The 21,160-nt window shown below is 41.4% G+C and overlaps 1 long non-coding RNA gene across 1 annotated transcript; it reads left to right on the top strand.

Moving 5' to 3' along the window:
- The first annotated feature begins 2,747 nt into the window (after positions 1–2,747).
- Positions 2,748–10,108, top strand: LOC130458880 (uncharacterized). Its single transcript, XR_008918246.1, has 3 exons — positions 2,748–2,872; positions 8,218–8,360; positions 9,905–10,108. It is a non-coding gene; the product is annotated as an uncharacterized LOC130458880 (long non-coding RNA).
- Positions 10,109–21,160: the final 11,052 nt, after the last annotated feature.

Below are 21,160 nucleotides of genomic sequence, written 5' to 3' on the forward strand. Positions count from 1 at the left end.
TAAAAGCAGTGTTTCATAGACTTCATAAAACTTCCAAAAGGGTTCACGACACAAAGAAGGTTAAAAACACCTAATTTCAAAAGAAGAATCCTCAGAGGCCCTCTAGTTCATCCCCTCATTTTACAAATCTGAAAAATGACATAGCTAGGAACTGTCTAGAGTAGGATTTGAACTGTCTTTCTTGCCTCAGGTTCAGTGACCTAGTCTTCAACTTGTCTGTATTTATATGTCTATAAGAAAGAGAGACAGGATTGACCATTTTTGTCAAGTTGGCTGGGTCCATTCTCAATCAAGAATTCTAACCACTGGACAGAATGTCTAAGGCATCAGACCACTAGTACTCCCTTCTCAACCAGAAAAGTACAGAAGAATCTATAATCTAGTTTGTTGAGAACTTTTAAGGGAATGGTGGGCAGCTAGGTGGCACAATGGATAGAGCACCTGGCCTAGAGCCAGGAAGACCTGAGTTCAAATCTGGGCTCAGACACTTTGTGACCCTGAACAAGTCACTTCACCTTGTTTGCCTCAGTTTCCTCACCTATCAAATAAGCTGGTGAAGAAAATGAAAACCACTTCAATGTCTTTGCCAAGAAAACCCCAAATAGAGTCATCAAGTTAGCCACAACTTAACAAGGGAATGGAAGTTCTGATTGGGGAGAAGAAAGAAAATTAAGAACAATGTTGAAATAAGACAGTGTGGGCTGGTGGGGATGGGAAGTTAGGGGAAACTAAGGGACAGCATAATAGTACTAAATTCCTGGGGAACTGGAAAGTGGTAAAGAAAGATATATTGACAGCTTCACAATTTTACCAAGTGCCCAGTCTCTCTCCTGGTAAGGGCACTCAGAAACTGGAAAATTTATTGACAAACCTTCCAATTGATTTAAGAAGGGGATCAGAGTAATAGCAGGAAAAGCATTGGTGTCATAGAATCCCTTCTCAATTCTGTTGTGAATTAGCTTGCCATTTCATCCCTGCTTGGTCTCAGTTTCCAAATCTGTAAAATAAAGGGGTTGGGTTAGTATGGCATTGCCAGATGACTTGAATAAATTGTTTGAATTTCCTACAAACACTACCAGTGTGACCTTGGGAAATTCACTTCCTCTCTCTAAGCCTCAGTTTTCTCATCTGTAAAATGAGAGGACTGAACTGGTCTGTCACTAAAATCTTTGTTAGTTCTCCTATTTAAAGTTCTACCTTCAAATTCAATCTCCCTAGCAAAGGCTCCTCCTTCCCTTTCCTCTCAGGCTACTTGTCAATGCACAGGGAAACAGTAACAGTCCCTCTCTGTTGTGCCCATCAGGGCTTTGCTCCTTCTGTCCAGGCTGTCAAGATTTCTCGATCACCCAATTGTTTCCAGAGTAATGAAAAGAGAGAAGGCTTCTATAAAATTTTATTATATTTGAAAAATTAAAGGCACCACTAATTAACAGCACCCTTCTTAGATGTAGGGTTTATTGCCTTTGAATAAGGGATAAAGTACCCTCCAACATGATTACGCCCACCTCACACTCTTCGTGCCAGCTATTTGGGACTGGGAGAAAGCATCCTTCCCACCCCCTTCGGGTGCTCCTAAAGATTCGTGGGAGCCCGGTAATTCTTTAAGTGGACGCCCTCCCGAACCAGAAAGCATCAAGCTCTCGCACAGCAATATGAGGAGAGCTTCCTGGGCAAATGTCCCGTTCTTGCCTAGGACAGCCAGGCTATCCTCAGTATACCCTCCAGCATGCAATAGAGGTATTTGGAGATTTGTTTGCCCCAAAACTTAAACTCGGGTACCTCGAGGGCACTGCAGAGAAGGTGCTTAGAAATCTCGTGGAGAGGCGCAAGGGGGTCACTTTGGGATCATTTTCTATTAATTGTTTCAACCCCCCTATGTGTCCGGAAGCCGTCGATTATGCTCCAGAGATCGTGACCGCCAGCCCAGACCCGAAGTGCCCACAAAATCTCTGGACCACCCCAACCATCTGTTTTGGGTTCTTCTCCCCTCCCTCCTTATAGACCCAGCCCCTCCCCTCCCCGCCTTTCTCTCCTTTCCCTCTCCCCTATTCTCTCTTTTTCCTCCTCTTCCTCCTTTCCCTCTGCTTCCCTCGGCCCCTTCCCCATGCCCTTCTCCTTGCCTCCCACCTCGCTTTCCTTTCTCACCTTTCCCTTTTCCCTCCCCCTTTCTTTATCTCCACTCATCTCCCTCCTCTCCTTCGTTCCCCCAGCCTTCTTTCTCCCCCGTCCTCTCTCCTTATAGACCCAGCTCCCGCTCTTCCCTCCCCCCCCCTTTCTTTCCTCTCTTCTTTCCCTTTCCCTGCTCTCTTCTTCTCTTCCTCCTTTTCCTCTACTTCCCTCTGCCCCTTCCCCCCGCCCTTCTTCCTGTTCCCCATCTCTCTTTCTCACCTTTCCCTATCCCACCTCCATTTCCTCCTTTATCTCTGCTCATCTCCCTCGTCTCCTTCGTCCCCCCAGCCGTCTTTCTTCTCCTTGGTCCTCTCTCTCCTTTTCAGATCCTTCCTCTCCCTTTTCCATTTGCTCATCTCTCCGTCTTCCCTTTCCGTATTTCCTTCCCTCCCCCTTCTTCCCCTTCTCTTCCAAGCCCGTCTAATCCTCTCCCCTCACTTCTCCGTCTTCTCCCTTCCCCCTCTTTCCCATCCCCGTTGGTCCCCCCCCCCCGGTCCCCCCCCCCCCCCCCCCCGTGGCGAATGTTTTGAATGCAATTGAAGCCATCCATATCTGGGCCCTTTCCGTTTGCAGGCCTTTCAGCCAAATCCTGCCCGCGCCTTGTCAGCGGGTCCCCCTGGGGCCCTGCCTGCAGAACGATGATAAGGGAATCGGATTTTCACATTGACACCAGAGGCGAAATCCACACATCCAGAATATTTAGGTGTGTTTACCCGCAATAATCAGCTTCTCAAATACATGTCACCGGGTAACTCTTGCTACAATGATTGCATGGCTTCGCATCTCTGGCCCCGGGGGCAAACCGCTCTGATTAATATTTCACGACACTTTTTCCCCCTCCTTTCTTCCTTTTTTTCCTTTCCGCCCCCCTCCCACATCCTCCCCCCAAACTCGTGCTCCAGAGGGCCTGATAGAGAGACATGGAATATTTTACCGTCTCTAGTGTTTGCCTGCTCCAGTAATCATCGGACTCAATCACTCTCGCAGTGTTTTTATGAATTAATAACAGGCACTTTAGAGGGCTAGCAGGGAGACGGAAAAAGCAATCTATGGAGCCTTAATGAGCGCCGTGGGGAACAGCTAGCTACCTCGCCTCCTCCAGCCCTCATTGCACTCTGCTCTAAATCATTGTCTCTGAAATTACCCCTTTCTAGGCCAGCTTAGATGGCTGGCATTTGGCCCATCAGTACCCCTCGCACTCTGTCCAGGGAGAAAGGTTCGGTGGGAATCCATTCCAACGAATCTGGGCTTTAATTTTTTTTTTTAAGCAGTTATCTTGGTCAGCTGGACAAACCAGATCTGAGCCTTTTCTCTGTGTGTATCTTACATCAACTCTTCTTGCAAAGAACTAAGCCTTTAATAGAAATGAATAAGAATTTTGGAGAAGGGTTAGGGAGAAAATCAGGCTGTTTTTTTAAGTCCCTCCTGGCTAGCAAGGGGAAAATATTTTTATGTATGTACATAGAAAATCATGAAAACCATTATCAATGTAAAGCAGATGATTACTTTTCAGAAAGGGGGCTCCATCTGGCAGAAAGTCACCTTCTGTCTTTCCTTCCTTCCTTCCTTCCTTCCTTCCTTCCTTCCTTCCTTCCTTCCTTCCTTCCTTCCTTCCTTCCTTCCTTCCTTCCTTCCTTCCTTCCTTCCTTCCTTCCTTCCCTTTTCTTCCCTTTCCTTTCCTTCCCTTCCCTTCCCTTCCCTTCCCTTCCCTTCCCTTCCCTTCCCTTCCCTTCCCTTCCCTTTCCTTCCCTTCCCTTCCCTTCCCTTCCCTTCCCTTCCCTTCCCTTCCCTTCCCTTCCCTTCCCTTCCCTTCCCTTCCCTTCCCTTCCCTTCCTTTTCCTTTCCTTTCCTTCCTTCCTCCCTCTTTTCCTTCCTTCCACCTTTCCTTCCTTTATTTTTTCTCCTCCTTCTGGGTCCTATTTTTACATTATTTTCCTCCCTTGTTCCTTCCCTATTGTCCTTCTTATTTTTTTCTCTATCCCTCCCTCCCTTCCTTCATTTCTTTTTTCTCCTTCTGGGTCCTGTTTTAACCTTCTTTTTCTCCCTTCTCTCCCTCTTGTCCTTCCTTCCTTGTTGTTTTTTCCTCCTTCCCCTCCTCTCCCTTCCTCTCTCCTGCCCTTCCTTATTTCTTTTCCTCCCTTCCTCCCTTCCTTCCCTCTGCCCTCCCTTCCTTTCTCCTTCCCTGCCTCCCTCCCTCCTTCCCTCTCTAATAAAGGTCAGAGGCAGACTGTAATTAAACCAGAATGGTTTTGGTTTTTTTTCATAACACTTGGCATATTTAATGTGTTTTCCAACTGGTGCTCCTCAAACACAAGGGGAAGGACAGTGCTATGAAGCAGGGATTTGATGAATAGTAGAGGTTATATATACCTTCCCACACATATAAAATGTTTTGTTGTTGTTGTTTTTTTCTTAAAGGGTCAAGGATAATGGGTTAAATGACTGTCTAATAAGTGACCCCTATCCCCCTCTTCAAAAACCATTTTCCTTTCTAGCCAGATTTCAGACCTTTGTAACACTGGAAAGAGAATACATGTTGAAGATGAAGAATCATAGAATATCAATTCTCCTATTTTACAGATGAGGAAATTGAGCTTCCTAGAGGGAAAATTATTTGCCCATGGTAGATAGCCAAGAAGTAGTAGAGCTAGGGTCAAAACCCAGGTTTTCTGACTTCAAAAGCAAGGCTAAAAACCCAATTTTTGTAATAGCAGTACCTGGCTCTCTAAGACCAGGTCAATGAAGCACAAGCTATATAATATATCCTCTGGAGTGGAAAGTCTTTGAAGTTGGGCCCATGATTCATTGGATGTCTGTGAAGGAAGACTAACCTATCTACACACAGAGGATGCCATCAGTGGAAGGCCCTGGGTTTGAAGTCTTAAGGCCTGGTTTTGTTCCTTTCAATCTATGCTGATTATCTGCTCTATCCTGAATATCTCCTGTTTGTACATAGCTATTTACATGTTACTTTCTCTATTAAACTTCCAGCTCTTGGAGAGCAGGGATTGTCTTCTGAGGGCTAGTTAACTGGCTTTGGGCAAGTTATTTCACTCCTTGTGGCCTCAGTTTCCTCACCTGTAAAATGAGGGATTAGGACTTGAAAGTCCTACCCAGCCATATAGCTCTAATTTAATAATGAGCATTTTGATCACAACTCATAAAACCATTTGCTAAAGGGTGGATAAGAGGCAGCTGAGACTCAATGGTTAGAGCATTGGACCTGGAATAAGAAAGACCAGAGTTCAAATCTGATTTTAGACACTACCTAGCTGTAAAAACTGCAAGCCATTTAACCTCTTATTGCCTGACAAAAAGGATCCAACTGGATCCACTGGAAAAGAAAATGGCGAACCACTCCAGTATCCTTGCCAAGAAAACTGTATGGAGAGCTATGGTCGGTGAGGTCACACAAGAGTCAAATCCAAATAAACAATAACAAAAGCATAGAAGGGTTGTTAATACCTCCCATCTATCCCTTCTCATCCCCTTATATTGACTTCTACATGTTCATACCATTTCCCTCAAGCACCATGAAGGAAAGGACTGCCTTGCTGTCTCCGTATCACCAGTCCCTAGTGCAGTGCCTATCATATAGTTGGTGCTTAGTAAATGCTGGTTGATTTATTTATTGGCTGAGTCCACATGCCAATGAAGTCACAATTCTTTTGAAGTATTTATTTATTATTTGTCAATTCTGATCCAATTTGCTATTTTTTTGTTCAGTCACATCCAACTCTTCACCATCCCATGGACCATAGCTATCCATGCAGTTTTCTTGGCCAGGATATTGAGTGGCTCGCCATTTTCTTCTCTAGTGGATCTAGTTGGATCCTTTTGTCAGGCAATCAGTAGTTAAGTGACTTTTCCAGGGCCACCTAGCCAGGAAGGGTCCGAGGCCAGTTTGAACTCAGATCTAACAGCCTCCAAGGCCAGCACTCTTCCCCATCAAGCCACAGCTACTTCTAATTTGCTACAGCAAATGGAATTCCTCCTAAGACCCCTGTGACCTATGGCTTGGGGGTAATGACTGGATCGGTTTCATACAGGTAGTCTCAAGTTCTGCCCCTAAAAATAGGAACAGTCTCTAAGGAAAGTATGAAATCATCACATTTTGCATTTGGCTGTCCTCACATTTCCTGTTCCAGGATACTTCTCTCTTGGATATCCTACTTTCCTCCTTTCTGCCCAGGCAATTGTCCTGCCTTTTGGTCCATAAAGCCTTGGTATAGGGTGCCTGTCAACTAATCCCTGCCAATGGGGTGCTTGATAACTGCTTAACAGATATGTTCCTCTCTGGGTCCTTTCTTCCCACCCACCTCCCCCAGTTCTTCACTCAGGGCATTTATAATTTTATAGGGAGCATTTGAATGTCTTGAAAGTCTTCATATCTAAAGGTATGAATTTCTAATGGTTGAATGTCAGTGAGTAATACTATATAAGTGGGTTATTAATATGTTTATAGGCAATGAGAACCATACTTTTTTAGACAGAGAAAAGTTCTTGGTACCTCTAAAATCCCACCACCTGCTGATTTTACTTAGTCAATACTAATCTTCCTAGGAAAAAAAAATAATGAAATTTTTATACACAAAATCTTTTTTCTTCCAAATCCTTATCTTCTGTCTTAGACTCAATACCGAGTATGGGTTCCAAGGCAAGAGAGGTTAAGTGACTTGCCCAGTGTCACACAGTCAGGAATTGCCTGAGATCAGATTTGAACCCAAGACCTCCCATCTCCAGGCCTGGTTTTCTACCATCTGAGCCACTTAGCTGCCTCTCTTTTTGTTTTTAAATAGAACAGAAGAGTTCACAGCTTAAAGGACTCCTGTAGCAAATGTTTCTATAACCCAAAGAACCAACACTAATATAATAATCACCCAAGAAATACATGTTCAGAATTTATTATGGGTTAAGCTCTAGACCAAGTGTTATGAAAGACCCAGAATACATAGAAAAGAGATGAGTCCCTGTCCTCAAAGAGTTTATAGTTTAGATGGGAAAAATGAAATCTGCACATTTGTGGGAAGGCTAGGAATTAAATTCATTGAGGAAACTTGTTTTGCTTTGACTATGCTTATTTGTTACAAGAAATTTGTTTTTCTTTCTTTTTTTTTTCCCCAATGGATTGTGGCAGGAAGGGGGTGAGGGGAGAAAACAGATTTCAGTTGTGTGTGTGGTTTTTTGTTGTTGTTGTTTTTGTCTAGAGGTATTACAGATGTGCAATTGTGCATGCATTTCCAGATAAGGTCACTGTATAATTAGTTTTGCTTAATTGTCCTACTTTGTTAGAGACGACCTGTCACAAAGTGGGAGTCATCTGTAAATGCTGAGAATATTAAAGCAAAACACATCAATAAAATATAGATGGAAAAACAGTGCCATATTTGGCATGAATGTGCCAAGTGCCCAATGAGCACAAGAGATAATCAAGGCAGAGAGGAGGGTAAAGAGATGGTCGGGGGCTGCAGGCGTAAGGAGAGGCTCCTTGGAAAAGGTCCTGAACTGGACCGCGGAGGATGGGTAGGGGTTGTCAAGGCAAAGGGAGAGAAGACATTTCAGCAGATGGGACCAAAGCATCCCACCTCGCATCTAGGTTGTGGAAAACTGGGTCCAGTTGCATTGCGGTGGCCTCTCAGGGTGGCAAAGCCCCTGGAGCCTATTTTCAGCCTGTGGGGATGGCCTGTGTGATCCTTCTCTAGGCTCCCCCTCCCCAAAGCCCCCAGCCCGCAGGAGGTCTGCCAGCTCAAAGCCACGAACAGCGATGATTACTGCTGCTTCCTTCCCTGTCAGTCACCACCAGAGGAAACAGCATTTTTCACTAGGGGAGAATGGGATGCTGTCAGGTAGCTGCCCCAGGGACTGCTGGGGCTTTGGAGATTGTCAGAGCAGCCAGGTGGATCGTCAGATTGGTTTGGTTTGCTCTAGTACAAGCGAGTGCCAGAGGGATAGACATGAGTAATGGGAGCTGGAATCACTATGCATCTCTCTACTAAGCTTTTAGGTTTGTTTGTATGTTTGTTTAGGGTTGTTTTTGTCTCCCTCTAGACAGAACACTCACCCTGGCCTGGCCTGCATCACAGCAAAGAATCACAGGGATGTGAGACCCAATGGGCTCCGGGCTTGGCCCACAACGAGTCCGCGCCAATTGGTCCTATGAAATATCTCTTTTCCGGGAGCTGGTCTTTATGGTGAGATGGGTTTAATTGGCTGTTGGCATTAGCAACAAGCATGGGGTGTAGGAGAGCTCAACTGGGACTGTGCACCGGAGATGAGTGTTAACAACAAGCTGGGGATGGAGGAGCTCAGCTGGGACTGTGCACTGGAGATAAGTGTTAGCAATAAGCATGAGGTGGAAGAGCTGTGTGCCAGAGAGGAGCATCAGGGACTCCCCTCAGGCCCAGCAGGTACCAGCTCATAAATTTGGAACTGGAAGGGACCGTAGAGATCATCTAGGCCAGGGATTCTTAATTGCCACAGACCCCATGGATAAATTCCTGGGGAACTATGAAACTGAATGAGGAAAAAATGTGTGTGTGCAGAGACAGAGACAGACAGAAGGGGAGAAGGGGAGAGAAAAAGAGAGAGAGTGAGCGAGAGAGAGAGAGAGAGAGAGAGAGAGAGAGAGAGAGAGAGAGAGAGAGAAAGAGGGGAGAATTTGAAATATAAAATTTTAATCTGAAATATAAATATTAAAATACATAACATAATTTAATATGTATAAATAGAGAGAGGAGAGGAGAGAGAGGGAAAGAGAGAGAGGAGAAAGGAAAGAGGAGAGAGAAGAGAATTTGAAATATAAAATTTTAATCTGAACTATGAATATAAAATATAAATATTAAAATATATAATATATAAATATAATATGTATAAATAAAGAGAAGAGAGAGAAAGAGGTGAAAGGAAAGAGGAGAGAAGAGAATTTGAAATATAAAATTTTAATCTGAACTATCAATATAAAATATAAATATTAAAATACATAATATATAAGTATAATGTAATATGTATAAATAGAGAAAGATAGGAGAGGAGAGAGAGAGGGAAAGAGAGAGAGAAAGAGGAGAAAGAAAAGAGGAGAGAGACATGAATTCAAAATATAAATTTTTAATCTGAAATATAAATATAAAATATAAATATTAAAATGCATAATATGTAAATATAATATAATATGTATAAATAAAGAGAGGAGAAGAAGAGAAAGAGAGAGAGAGAGAGAGAGAGAGAGAGTCTATTTTTACTTTTAGTTTCTTTTATAATCCTATGCATTAGTTTATGCATTTTAAAAGAAAATGGTTACTCTAAGAAGAGGTTGATAAACTTCACCAGATGGCCAGAGGGGTCCCTGAACCACAAAAAAGGTTAAGCCCCCTGGTCTAGTTCAACCTCCTTCTTTTTATAGAGGAAGAAACTCGAGATCAAGAGGAAGTTAAAAGGGCTGGCTGAGGTCAAAGAGATAATAAGTAGCAGAGCGGAGCCCTGGATGGAAGCCCAGGTCCTCTGACCCCAGACCTAATGGTCCATCCCCCTGCGCTCCACCACTTCCTTTAGCGCTAGGGTCCTCTGGTCAGACCAGACCAATCCTCTTGTGACCTGCAATAAATAAAGTAGAAGAAGATTGGGATGAGGAAATGGGTGGCAGGGGAAGCTCCCAGAAGCTCGCAGCTGCACTCCTTTAGAGGTCTGGGGTTTTTCCTACTTCTCTACTTTATTATTATCATTGTCATTGTTGTTGTAGTTTGGTATCTGCTCTCTTGGACAAGCAGTCAGCCTGGAGGCCATGTTTCCCTCATGGTCTTGCATCCTTCATCATCACATTCTATGCTGCCCTGTCGTCTGGATACAGAGTCTGTCCAAGAAGAGATCTGAGCAATAATAAAGATTTGGCTTTGGTGACTGGCCTTACTGGGGATGAGGAATGTGAATATCAAAATTGAATCTGAAATATAAAATATAAATATTAAAATATATGTAAAACACATAAATAGAAAATTTTCAATTTGAAAATACAATTTCAAGAACTAACTGTTCATCATTGGGGACTATTGTCCAGGGTGGAGCATTTTTTTGGTCACATTGTGACAAGGAGGTGGATGCTTCGAGGAGGTTAAAGAGCCTTCTTTCTCCCCATGAGTTTTTCACAGGGCAGTGCTGAAATCTTTTCTCACGGGGTCTTCCTTCATACCTCCTTTCTAATAGGCAGACTCCCATCCTCAAAGGTTAGACTAAGCTGGGTTCACAAGGCATGCTTCTTAAAGTTTATATTGTTTCACCTTAAGATTGTGCACCCCAAATTCCAGTCTCTGCTGCCAGGTGGATGGTGGTGCCAGTTAGATGGCCTGAGACCTAGGGATGGTCTTATTCCAGGTCTGAATCAATCACTCCATCAGTGAGCATTTATTAAGCACCTACTATGAGCCAGGCACAGTGCAAGGCTCTGAGGAGTCAAGAATGAAACAGTCCCTACCTTCAAGTACTCATATTTTGAGAATAACCAATATATCAGGGAAAATATACATACTCTAGCCAATTGTACTCTTCTACCAAAAACGGAACTATTCATTAAAAACAACAGTGTACGTTAGTTTTTTCCTCTTGGGGCTCTAAAATCCCCATGACTATTTTTTTCCAGTGAAAAGGAGTAATATTCTACTTGGCTTTTCAAGAGGATGGAAACTTCCTCCTCTTCATCCTATCAAGTATTTCCTCTAGAAGTGATGAGTTTTATTTTGGTACTCATTTAAGGCCTACTACTGTACTAGTGGCTGCAGCTTATATATATATATATGTGTGTGTGTATATATATATATATGTATATATGTATATGTGTGTATATATATGTATATGTGTATATATATATACATATATATATATGTATATATATATATATAACTTTCCTCAGCAAAAGGATTTCCATTAGGAATCCAAGAATATTTCAACAGTATATTTTTAAGAATAGCAGATCTGGTTTCAAATCTGGCCTCAAACATTTCTTAGTTGTGTGACCTGGGACAAGTCACTTAACCCCATTTGCTTAGCCCTTAACCTTTTGTCTTAAAGCTGTTACTAAGACAGAATGTAATGTTGATTTTTTAAAAGTATATTTAAAAGGTTTACTGGTTTTAAACTAATTGATATAGAGCTGGAATAGAGCTCAAACTTGTCTAGTCAAATCTCCTCACTTTGCAGAGAAGGACTAAAGACATTAAGTGAACTGCCTATAGTCACCCAAATGGTATCAGCAGCAGAATTTGAACTCTTTGGTTAATGCTCTTTCTACTGTGCTAGGTAAACTCTCAACCAAAAACCTACCTATGATTTCTTGGGATCATCAAATCATAGATCTGGAGTCAAAAGGTCATTTTATGGAGGAGTGATTTAACCAGGTTCACAAAGCTGATAAGTATCTGAGGGAGGATTCAAATTGGGGTCTTCCTAACTCCAAGTCTACCTCTTTATCAGAAGTTGGAAAGAACTGTAGAAATCAGATCATATAACCCTTCATTTAACAGATAGGGCAACTGAGGCCAGCAGAGAAGAAATGATTTATTTCCCTATGATCACACAACTAAGCCAGCTCCAAAGCAGAAACTAAAAAGCAAAAACTAAAAAACTAAAATACTCAAGAATCAATGGCACATGTAAAACCCAGTGGAATTGCATGTTGGGTACTAGAGGTGGATAGAGGGAAGTGAGGGAAAGTGCATGAATCTTGTAACCATGGGAAAATATTCCAAATCAATTAATTAAATAAAAATTTAAAAAATAAAATAAAATACTCAAGAAGACTAAGAATAAAAAAGATAAAATACTAAGAAAATGCATGAATCTTGTAACCATGGGAAAATATTCCAAATCAATTCATTAAATAAAATTTTCAAAAATAAAATAAAATACTCAAGAAGACTAAGAATAAAAAAGATAAAATACTAAGAAACTCAGGCTCCTGATCCCAAAGGGATTTTCTACCCAACCAGATAGAAGAGGACAGAATCGTGCCCATTTTCCTGAATGTGCCCACCCTGGCTCTTTCCCCCTCTGCTGACACTTAACTATTCATCACTTCCCCAGGGCCCCCACCTTAGGGCCTGTCTCCACCCACACAGGGAGCCCAGCCCCAACCACCTCATGCAGCCTAATTGGCAGCATTTGCTGCTGGGCCTGGAATAGAACAAGGCAGGCATGGGTAAGGGGAGGTGGATTCCATAGGCCCTGGACACCCTACGCTTATCTTTTCACCAACCTCTCACACGGGCATCCCATTTACTTACATCCCCACCCCCACATTACACCTGTTTGCAATATGTGTGGGGCTATGTGCTGTGTGTGTATGTGCTTGCAATCTGTTGTATAAATACCGGGGGATTTTATTTTCGTCATATAGATACCTTGTGTGCAGTTGCACGGGGGTGGTGTTTATGCCTTCATTCCATTTTGCAAAAGAAAGAAACAGAACAGAGCTAGAAATGGGCACATTATGTACAGCTACATTTGTGTGCTGTATGTATAAATATACATGAAGTTTAAACACAAACTTTAGTTTGGGGAGGTTGGTTGGAAGTTTGGCCCTCGGCACCTCGATTGTTTTTCTGCATCAAATGCCAAAAACAAGTCTGAAGAATGCGAAAAGAAAAGGGAAAAAATGTTCCACTTGGGAAAAGGTAATTGTTGATATGGCATATTTTTGAAACACAAATGTTGGATCTTCAGCCAACTTTGTTCTTTTGTAAGTGTTCAGATGTGAAACATCCAGAACAGTCTGCACAGGTTGGTCGTGGTTTTCCCCCACTCCCTTCCTTGTTCCCTGGAGCTGAGGTTAGCCCAACAGTCCAGAAGAAACAGGCTGGGAGCACTTTGGGGAACTCCACAAAAGAGCTTTAGATATGTGGGGTGGATGAGCTAGCCATATAGAGTCACGCTTTAGTGGAAACAGGGCCACGTTTTCTAGTCTGGCTGAGTGGAAGTATTAAACTCTTCTCCTCCATCCCCTTTCAGATTTCTAAACTTCATTCTCATCCAGAACATTATCACCATCACTGCTGACATTTATAAAGGGCCTTAAGATTTGTGAAGCACTTTACATATGTGATTTTAATTGCAACTCGTAAGTATTCTGAGAGATAGTGTAGGTTTTACAAATGAGGAAACTGAGCTTCAGAGAACTTGATTTACTAAGATATGACTCGAAGTTCAACATTTTATCCTTGGCCCCATGATCTCTGAGAATCTCTTTGAGGAAATCTCTTCATCCAAAGAACCCATTCCTGAGAAGCCTAAGGCATAGTTAAGGAAGGCTAGGGCTGTCTTAGCCATCTTCAAGGGTTAGGAACATGCCTCTTATTGCCTTCATTTCTTTCTTTCTTTTTTTTAAACCCTTACCTTCCATCTTGGAATCAATACTGTGTATTGGCTCCAAGACAGAAAAGTGGTAAGGATTAGGCAATGGGGGTTAAGTGACTTGCCCAGGGTCACACAGCTGGGAAGTGGCTGAGACCAGATTTGAACCCAGGACCTCCCGTCTTTAGATCTGGCTCCTCATCCACTGAGCTACCCAGTTGCCCTGCATTCATCTCTTTTAACCCACTGGGGATTTCTTGTCTGTGAACCTCTCTTTTTGGGTTTTGAACCCATTTCTCTTTTCAGCCTATATCACCTTTAGGGAATAAGTTCCATATGCTTACTCCTGCCCCAAATATCTCCCCACCCTCACTTCTAAAGCAGAACAGCCTTGAATTTGTTGTACATTTATCTCCATCAAGCTTGGAAATATAGGATGAAGGGGAAAGAATGGCTAATCATTGTTGTGCCCAGGATTTGGGGAACATATCTATAGACCCTCTTTCAATTGTCTTTATGATTTCTGTCACATCCTCTTTCTTATGGATCTTTACAATACCCTCTCCAAGCCCTCTACCCTTTCCCCTCTACCATGACCACCTCTCACTACTTTCTCAGGTTATTACTCCTTCTCTGAACTCACTTTCTTTCCTTTTTCAGGCGTTGACCCTATGATTAGCTGATCCAACTCAGTGTTGCCCTCTTCTCACAGATCCCTTGCCCCTTTGTCCTATCATGTTCTTCCTTTCCCAAAGCTAGTCCTGTATTATCCCCACCATCTGCTTCCTTCTTGAAGTTTAGACAGACTCAAAGACACCAAGATGATCCACTTTCATCCACTGGCCATTGCCAGTCATCTTGACTTTTGTCCAGCCACCAGACTTTGATGACCCTGGAAGAGTGAGGCTGATGACTTTGTGCAACTCTACCTCCCTTAAATCAATTTCATGAGCAAATCAAAACAGAACCGCATGATGTCATTGGATCTCTTCAACAAAGAAGGATGAACAGCAACAATGCTTCTGAAGAGAACTAGAAGTCACACTCACCTACTGGCTAAGTACATTACAAATTCATGTTGACCAACTGGAAAGGAAGGAGATGCTACCCATAGTGGAATACCCTCCCTGCCCACTATACAAATATGTTCTCAGGAAAGCTTCTAAGTTACCGTTTCTGAGACAAGCCCAAGCCCTTGCATAGTGAGATCCCAGCTGGAGAACATACAATAGACAAAGGATCTTAAAGAAGGAATTGTTCATGGCTGGAAGGAGCCAGAAGCTAAGCAAAACTTCAAGGAGAAAAAGACCTTATATAGGGCAGAAAAGGGTATCTTTGAATGGCAATGGGAAGATGAAGGAGTTGGTGAAGATTAAGAGAAAAACATAATACCTCCAAACATTCAGTGACCAAGTGAAAGGCCACTTTCTCCAATAATCAGTAGATTCAATAGATGACCACAGAGCACCCCTGCCTACTCTGTGGTGAAGAAAAAAGAAATATGGAGGGAAATGAGTCTGTGAGAAGAGTACAAGTGGAATGGGAAAGTCAAGGGAGGAATTAAGGGCATGTAAAGGAGAAAATCTGGGAAGGATCAGAGTTTAGAGCTGGAAGAGATCTTAGGGGTCATGGAATTTAACCCTCTTGTGTTGCAGGTGAAGAAACTGAGGTCCAGAGATGAGCAGTTATTTATCTAGTATCCCATAGATAATATTTATATAATGCTTTAAGGTTTGCAAAGCATTTTATAAATATTATCTCATTTGATCCCATAGACACCCTATGAAGTAGATTCTGTCATTATCATTTTCATTTTACAGCTGAGGAAATTGAGTCAGACAGAAGTTAAGTGAGGTGTCCAGGATTATATAGCTAATAAATGCCTGAGGTCAAATTTGAACTCAGATCTTCTGGACTCTGAGACCAGTGCCCTATTCAATCATCATAGGCAAGGTAGGAAGGTTTTTGTAAATGATGTCTGCTTTTATAAAGGTCTTGACAACTGTCTGTCTAGCTAATAGTGGGGGAAACTGATGAGTCCCTCAGGTTGTATGGGATTGACTAATAAAGTTCTGGACTTAACAAGAATCAAGCCCAGTAGTCTTCTTATACCTTATCATTATATGTAATTAATATGGTCTCAGTCCTGCTATAAGTCAGTTGTAGATCATCTAATAATGACAGGCAGCAATAAAGGGTCAATTTCATAGTCAAGAAGATTTTGGTTCAAATCTTGCCTCTGACATAGTAATCCTAACTTTTCCACAAGCCACATAATTAAGGCAATAAATTGAAGAGGAGTTGAGTCTATATCTGGCCTCAGTTTGAAAGCTTATACTGGGAAACAACCTGCTAGCTTCCCCTTCCACTTTTGGACAGCTCTGATTATTTGAAAGTTTGTCTCCTAGAAAATCTGGCTAAATCCACCCCTCTGCTCATTTCACATTTCTTCTATGGAAAAACTGTGCCTGGAAGTCACATCCAAGATAGTCTAGAGAACAAGAAGAGACTGGAGGCCAAGAGGCAAACTCAGAGGCTTTTGTTCTCCTTTTGGGGTGAAATGATGAAGATCTAGATTGCTCTGGTAGTAATGGAAATGAGAAGAAAGAACAGAGGAGAAAAGTATTGAGAAGGAAAATTTGAAAAACTTAGAAACTTCATAGAAGAGCACTCCAAATTCATTTTTGAAAGTATAGCTTTCATCAAGACTCATTTGTGGTTAATAAAAGAAAAAATAAATCAGTGGAACAGACTAGATAAGCAAAAATCAGAAATGGTTCAACTCAGTAATTCGCTCTTCATAAATGAAGAACATGGACCACTTAGGGAAGTATTCCCCATCAGAGAAGGTTACTGAAATAGTAGTTTGGCAGAAAATGGGTTTAGACTAGTAGCTTACATTATTTTGCCCAATAAATTCCAGATGGATATGTTCCTTAATTATAAGAGGTCACATTATTTTTAATAGAGAATTGAGGAAGGGAAAGGAAAGGGATACACATTTATTGAGTGCTTATTATGTTCTAGACACTAAAATATACAAATATTAACTTATTTGATCCTTAAAACAAACCTATTGAGCAGGTTCTACTACTCTTCATTTTATGCTTAAGGAAACTGAAGCAAAGTTAAATAACTAGTCCAGGGTCACACCACTACTGAGTGTCTAAGACTGGATTTAAACTCAGATCTTCCTGACTCCAGGTACTTTTTAACAATTCTGTCTAGGGAAAAAATTCTTAACTAAGATATAAATATCCAAAAATGAAAAATAGAACATTTTGCTTATCTAAAATTCAAATCATTTTGCAAAGATAAAAGCAGTGCAGCTAGCATAATAGAAATTATCAGTTGAGAAAAATCATTACATTGAATGTCTCTGATAAGAGTCTGATATACAAGCTCTATAGGGAAATGGAACAAACATATAAGACCAAGAATACCACCCAATAAATAAGTGACTGGAGTTTAAAATGGTTTCATTGTTGTTGTTTTTTAACCCTTATTTTCTGTCTTAGAACCAACATTGGTTCTAAGGCAGAAGAGTGGTAAGAGCTAGATAATGGGGGTTAAGTGACTTGCCCAGGGTCACACAGTTTACAAGGTTTTTAAAAGAAAAATAGAAAACTATCAAAAAACTATATGAAAGACTGTACTAATGTACTACAACTAAGATAAATGTCAATTAAAACAACTCTGAGGTTTTACTTCACACCCAAAAAATTGGCGAAGATGTCAAAAAATGAAAATAGTCATTGGTGGAGATATTGTATAAAGAAAGGCACCCTGCTTATAGAGCTATGAATTGGCCTGATTATGCTAAAAATAATGTGGAATCATATGAATGAAGTAACTAAGCTTTTCATACTCATTGACTCAGGAATCTCACTATTAGGAATACATTGTAAAGAGGCCAAAGATGAAGAAAGGCCCCAAATACACCAAAATATTTATAGCAGCACATTCTTGTGGAGGTAATAACTAGACACAAAACATATGTTCATCAACTGGGAAATCACTGAATACATTACATAAACACCATAGAGTATTATTGAGCCATAAGAAAAAAATGATTATGAGTAATTCAGAGGAACATGGGAAGATCTAAAAGAACTGATTCAGAGTGAAGTAAGGAAAATCTGGAAATCAATATAAATAATTATAAAAAATAATATAAATAAAAGGATCACAACTAAATTGATATTGGATGTTGAGTAATTATAATAAGCTTTTTTTCTCCCACTGAAAAGAGTAGGGAGTGCTTTCCTTCCATCAGTAAGGAAGTAGGGGACTACAGGTACCGAATGTTGCTTACACTGTCAGACCATGATTGCCATTTCTATTGGCTTTGCTTACTGTTCTGTTTCTGCTACAAGAAAAGACTTCTTTAGTCATCAACAGGAGTATATCTAGAAATAACTGTGATGTAAAAAAATCATCAATAAAACTTAATTTTTTTTTTAATTAAGAAAAATAGGGAGCCAGGACTACAGATGGGAGGTCCTAGGTTCGCATCTGACCTCAGATACTTCCTAGCTGTGTGATCCTGGGCAAGTCACTTAACCCTCATTGCCTAACCTTTACCACTCTTTTGCTGGAATCAGTAGTTAGTACCCATTCTAAAACAGAAGGTAATGGTTAAGAAAAACCAAGAAAAATCGATTTAATTATGGATATCTTCCTAAAGGGGATGAATCTTAAGGGGCTAAATATGCAAGATATTGCCAAGGAAGAACTTTAAGTCCTTGGAGAGTTATTAGATATGAGGGCAAAGGAGTTAAAAATAAATCCATGGTTTCAAGCCTAGGGAAATAGAGCATGACAGTGTCATTAATGGTAATGGGAGACTTGGTAAGAGGATCTGGCTTAGAAAATAACACTTAAGAAAAGGATTCTGGCTGTGGTGCATTGGGAGAAAGAGAAGCTGGAGATCAGCAAGGAACCTGTCTGGAACTTGCTAATTGACTGACTGAAAAATGCCTGTTAAGTCATTCTTCTTATTGTGAAAAAATCTGCTTAGAATATATTTGTCTTTCCACACATTGTCACATCATCTCTCTTTCTCTCTTTAAGATGAAGATTCTCAATCAATTTCTAGGCCATTTCTGTTTAGTATACTGATACTGACCCTAACTGACATCTTTTTGGTTTTCTTCTCCATAACAACAGCTTAAATGGGATGGGGGAGAACAGAATGGGAATGGGACTCTGACATTATCTATTGAATAATTTTTCAGCCATTTGGAAAGCAGGAAGTGACTGGTTTGTTCATATAACCAAGACATACGGTTATACAATGGCCTGAGAAATATAAAGCCCTCGTCCTGGTCCCTAAATATCTCCTCTCCTCTCACCCAGGTGAGAGAAAAGCTACAGATATAGGAATTAGCTCAACTTGCTAGGGAATCATGAGTGTTCAAATTTGTCTGAAAAGTGGGGTCTGTGCAACAAATTAATGAGAGAAGTTTAGAAAAAGTAGATTGGAACCAATTTTGAGGACCTCACAAATTGGAATGATATCTTGTTGACTGTGAGGACACATTATATATGTGGGCAAATACAAAATCAATGAATAAAGATGGACTTGGAGCCCACCAATGCCTAAGCCCCAATAAGTCACTGAAATAACAAAATAAACTATTAATAAATCTTTATTAAATCTTGGCTTTGAGACTAACACTCTTTGTATTGGGTTCTTTAGGAGACAGAAAGAAGAGCTATAAGACATGACTTTTGTCCACACAGAGTTTACAATCTCTAAAATTAAACAAAATCATAAACATTCATAGGTATCATGTAACAAAAATCCTGTAGGGAGGACATCCCCACTTTTGTGTGATTTGGGGAAAAGAAAGCCAATCTAGGGGGTCAGAAGATCTAGGACACTGTGGGATGTGCTGGGCTCCCCCACCAGACCAAGTGCCCCATTGGATTACCCCAGACAGGGGAGGGAGAAAGGGAGGCAGTGGCTCAGGCTCTCTGCTCAGGGGAGAAAGTAGGCCCAGAGGGGCAGGGAGGGGTGGTGGAGAGGGGGAGGGGAGCAGCTCCACCCAAGTCCCTCTGCCTTTCTAGTAACTAACACTTCTGGGAATGGCACATGTGCCCACAGAGAGGTCTCTGCATGTCATCTTTGGCACATGTGCCATAGGCTCACCATCACAGATCTAGGGGCTTCAGGCAAGTTACTTCCCCTTTTTGATCCTCAGTTGGTTCATCTAAAGATGAGAGAGTTGGACAGGATGAACTTTAAGGACCCTTCTGGCTCTAAATGAACCTATATGTAACAAAGCTAATACCTCCTTATTGGACCCAAATGATAAAGTCTGTTCATAGGCTTTGATCCTGCTGTCTCCTTCTTCCTGACTATCAGTGACATGTGACAGATTCCACCTTAAATCCAATGCCCTGTAGGTAGAAATGAGTGAGAAATATTCCAATCTGAGACTGGGTGGTATCCAACCAGGCTTACCTAGGAGGTAATACAATAAAATTAGAATTGAGATGGGGAAATGGGATGAAGTGAATTTATAGCAATCATAAATCCAGAGCTAAAAGGATCTCAACATCTAGCCCAACCCCCTTATTATTATTATTTTGCAGATTAGAAAACTAAGACCAACTACAGTTAACAAGGTTTAAAAGATTTGCCCAAGATCATATAGGTGATAAGTGTCAGAGTATTGTCTCCAGAAACATTACTTTTCCTACCATCCCACACTTATTCCCTGAAAACCACAAAGGGAAATGGTTTATAACATTGTAGGAGTTCCATTGAATAGACAAGGAGCACTTGGAAATGCCTTTCCTGGGTAAAACTCCCTACTTTAGGAGTGGTTTCAGAGATGTTCATTGAAGAGATTTCTGGAGACTTTCTGATTGAGTTGAAAGATGATGCACTTGACTGAACCCGGGGCTTGATGCTACATGAGGTAGGGGGTGGGAGGTGAGAGGGCACTACCAGAGCCTGCCAATTTGCAGCTGGAACCTTCTCTGGGGCCCACCAGCATCCTCTGAGTTTTGCCCATAGCTCAGCTTTTGCCCACTGGTTCATGGAGTTCCTGCTGCTCTCTTAAGTGTTTGAGCATTAATAGAAGCAGTTGTTTATACAACAGTCCCCTCCAGCTTCCTACCTGCCATTCTTCCTAAGACAATGGTGTTTGGCCCATGAAATTATAACTCAGATTAAAAAGGAAATGACATGTGTCATTAGACTTTCAAATGGAATCCCTTTGGTGGCTGGACTCCAGAAATTCCTGCCAGGTCATTTTGGAAGTATTTGTATTCTTGAAGGAAGCAACAAGCCCAGACCCAGTGGTTCATGTTCACTTCCTGGGGAGCAGGATTTGCATCAATGGATGTGTCAGCTGTTAGGGCAGTAGGGAACAAGGGATCCCATTGTCTATATAATCAAACTGGGAAGACCTGGGTTCTAATTCTTACCTGACTACTGTGTGATTTTGGCTACTTAGACCCTTTGGTTAATCAAATTTAGAACATGGAGGGGTGAAGCTGTGCTTCAGCCTCATTGGGTTAATTGATGAGTTCAATTCTCAGAATGTAGGAGAAGAAATATCAATATCGTGTAGTGATGGTAGCCAATTTTTTCTTCTGAGAAAGGAAGATCATAGATTTTGAGCTGGAAGGGATCTCAGTGGCC

This window comes from Monodelphis domestica, chromosome 1, assembly GCF_027887165.1.
Source record: "Monodelphis domestica isolate mMonDom1 chromosome 1, mMonDom1.pri, whole genome shotgun sequence".
In the NCBI taxonomy this organism is placed as follows: Eukaryota; Metazoa; Chordata; class Mammalia; order Didelphimorphia; family Didelphidae; genus Monodelphis; species Monodelphis domestica.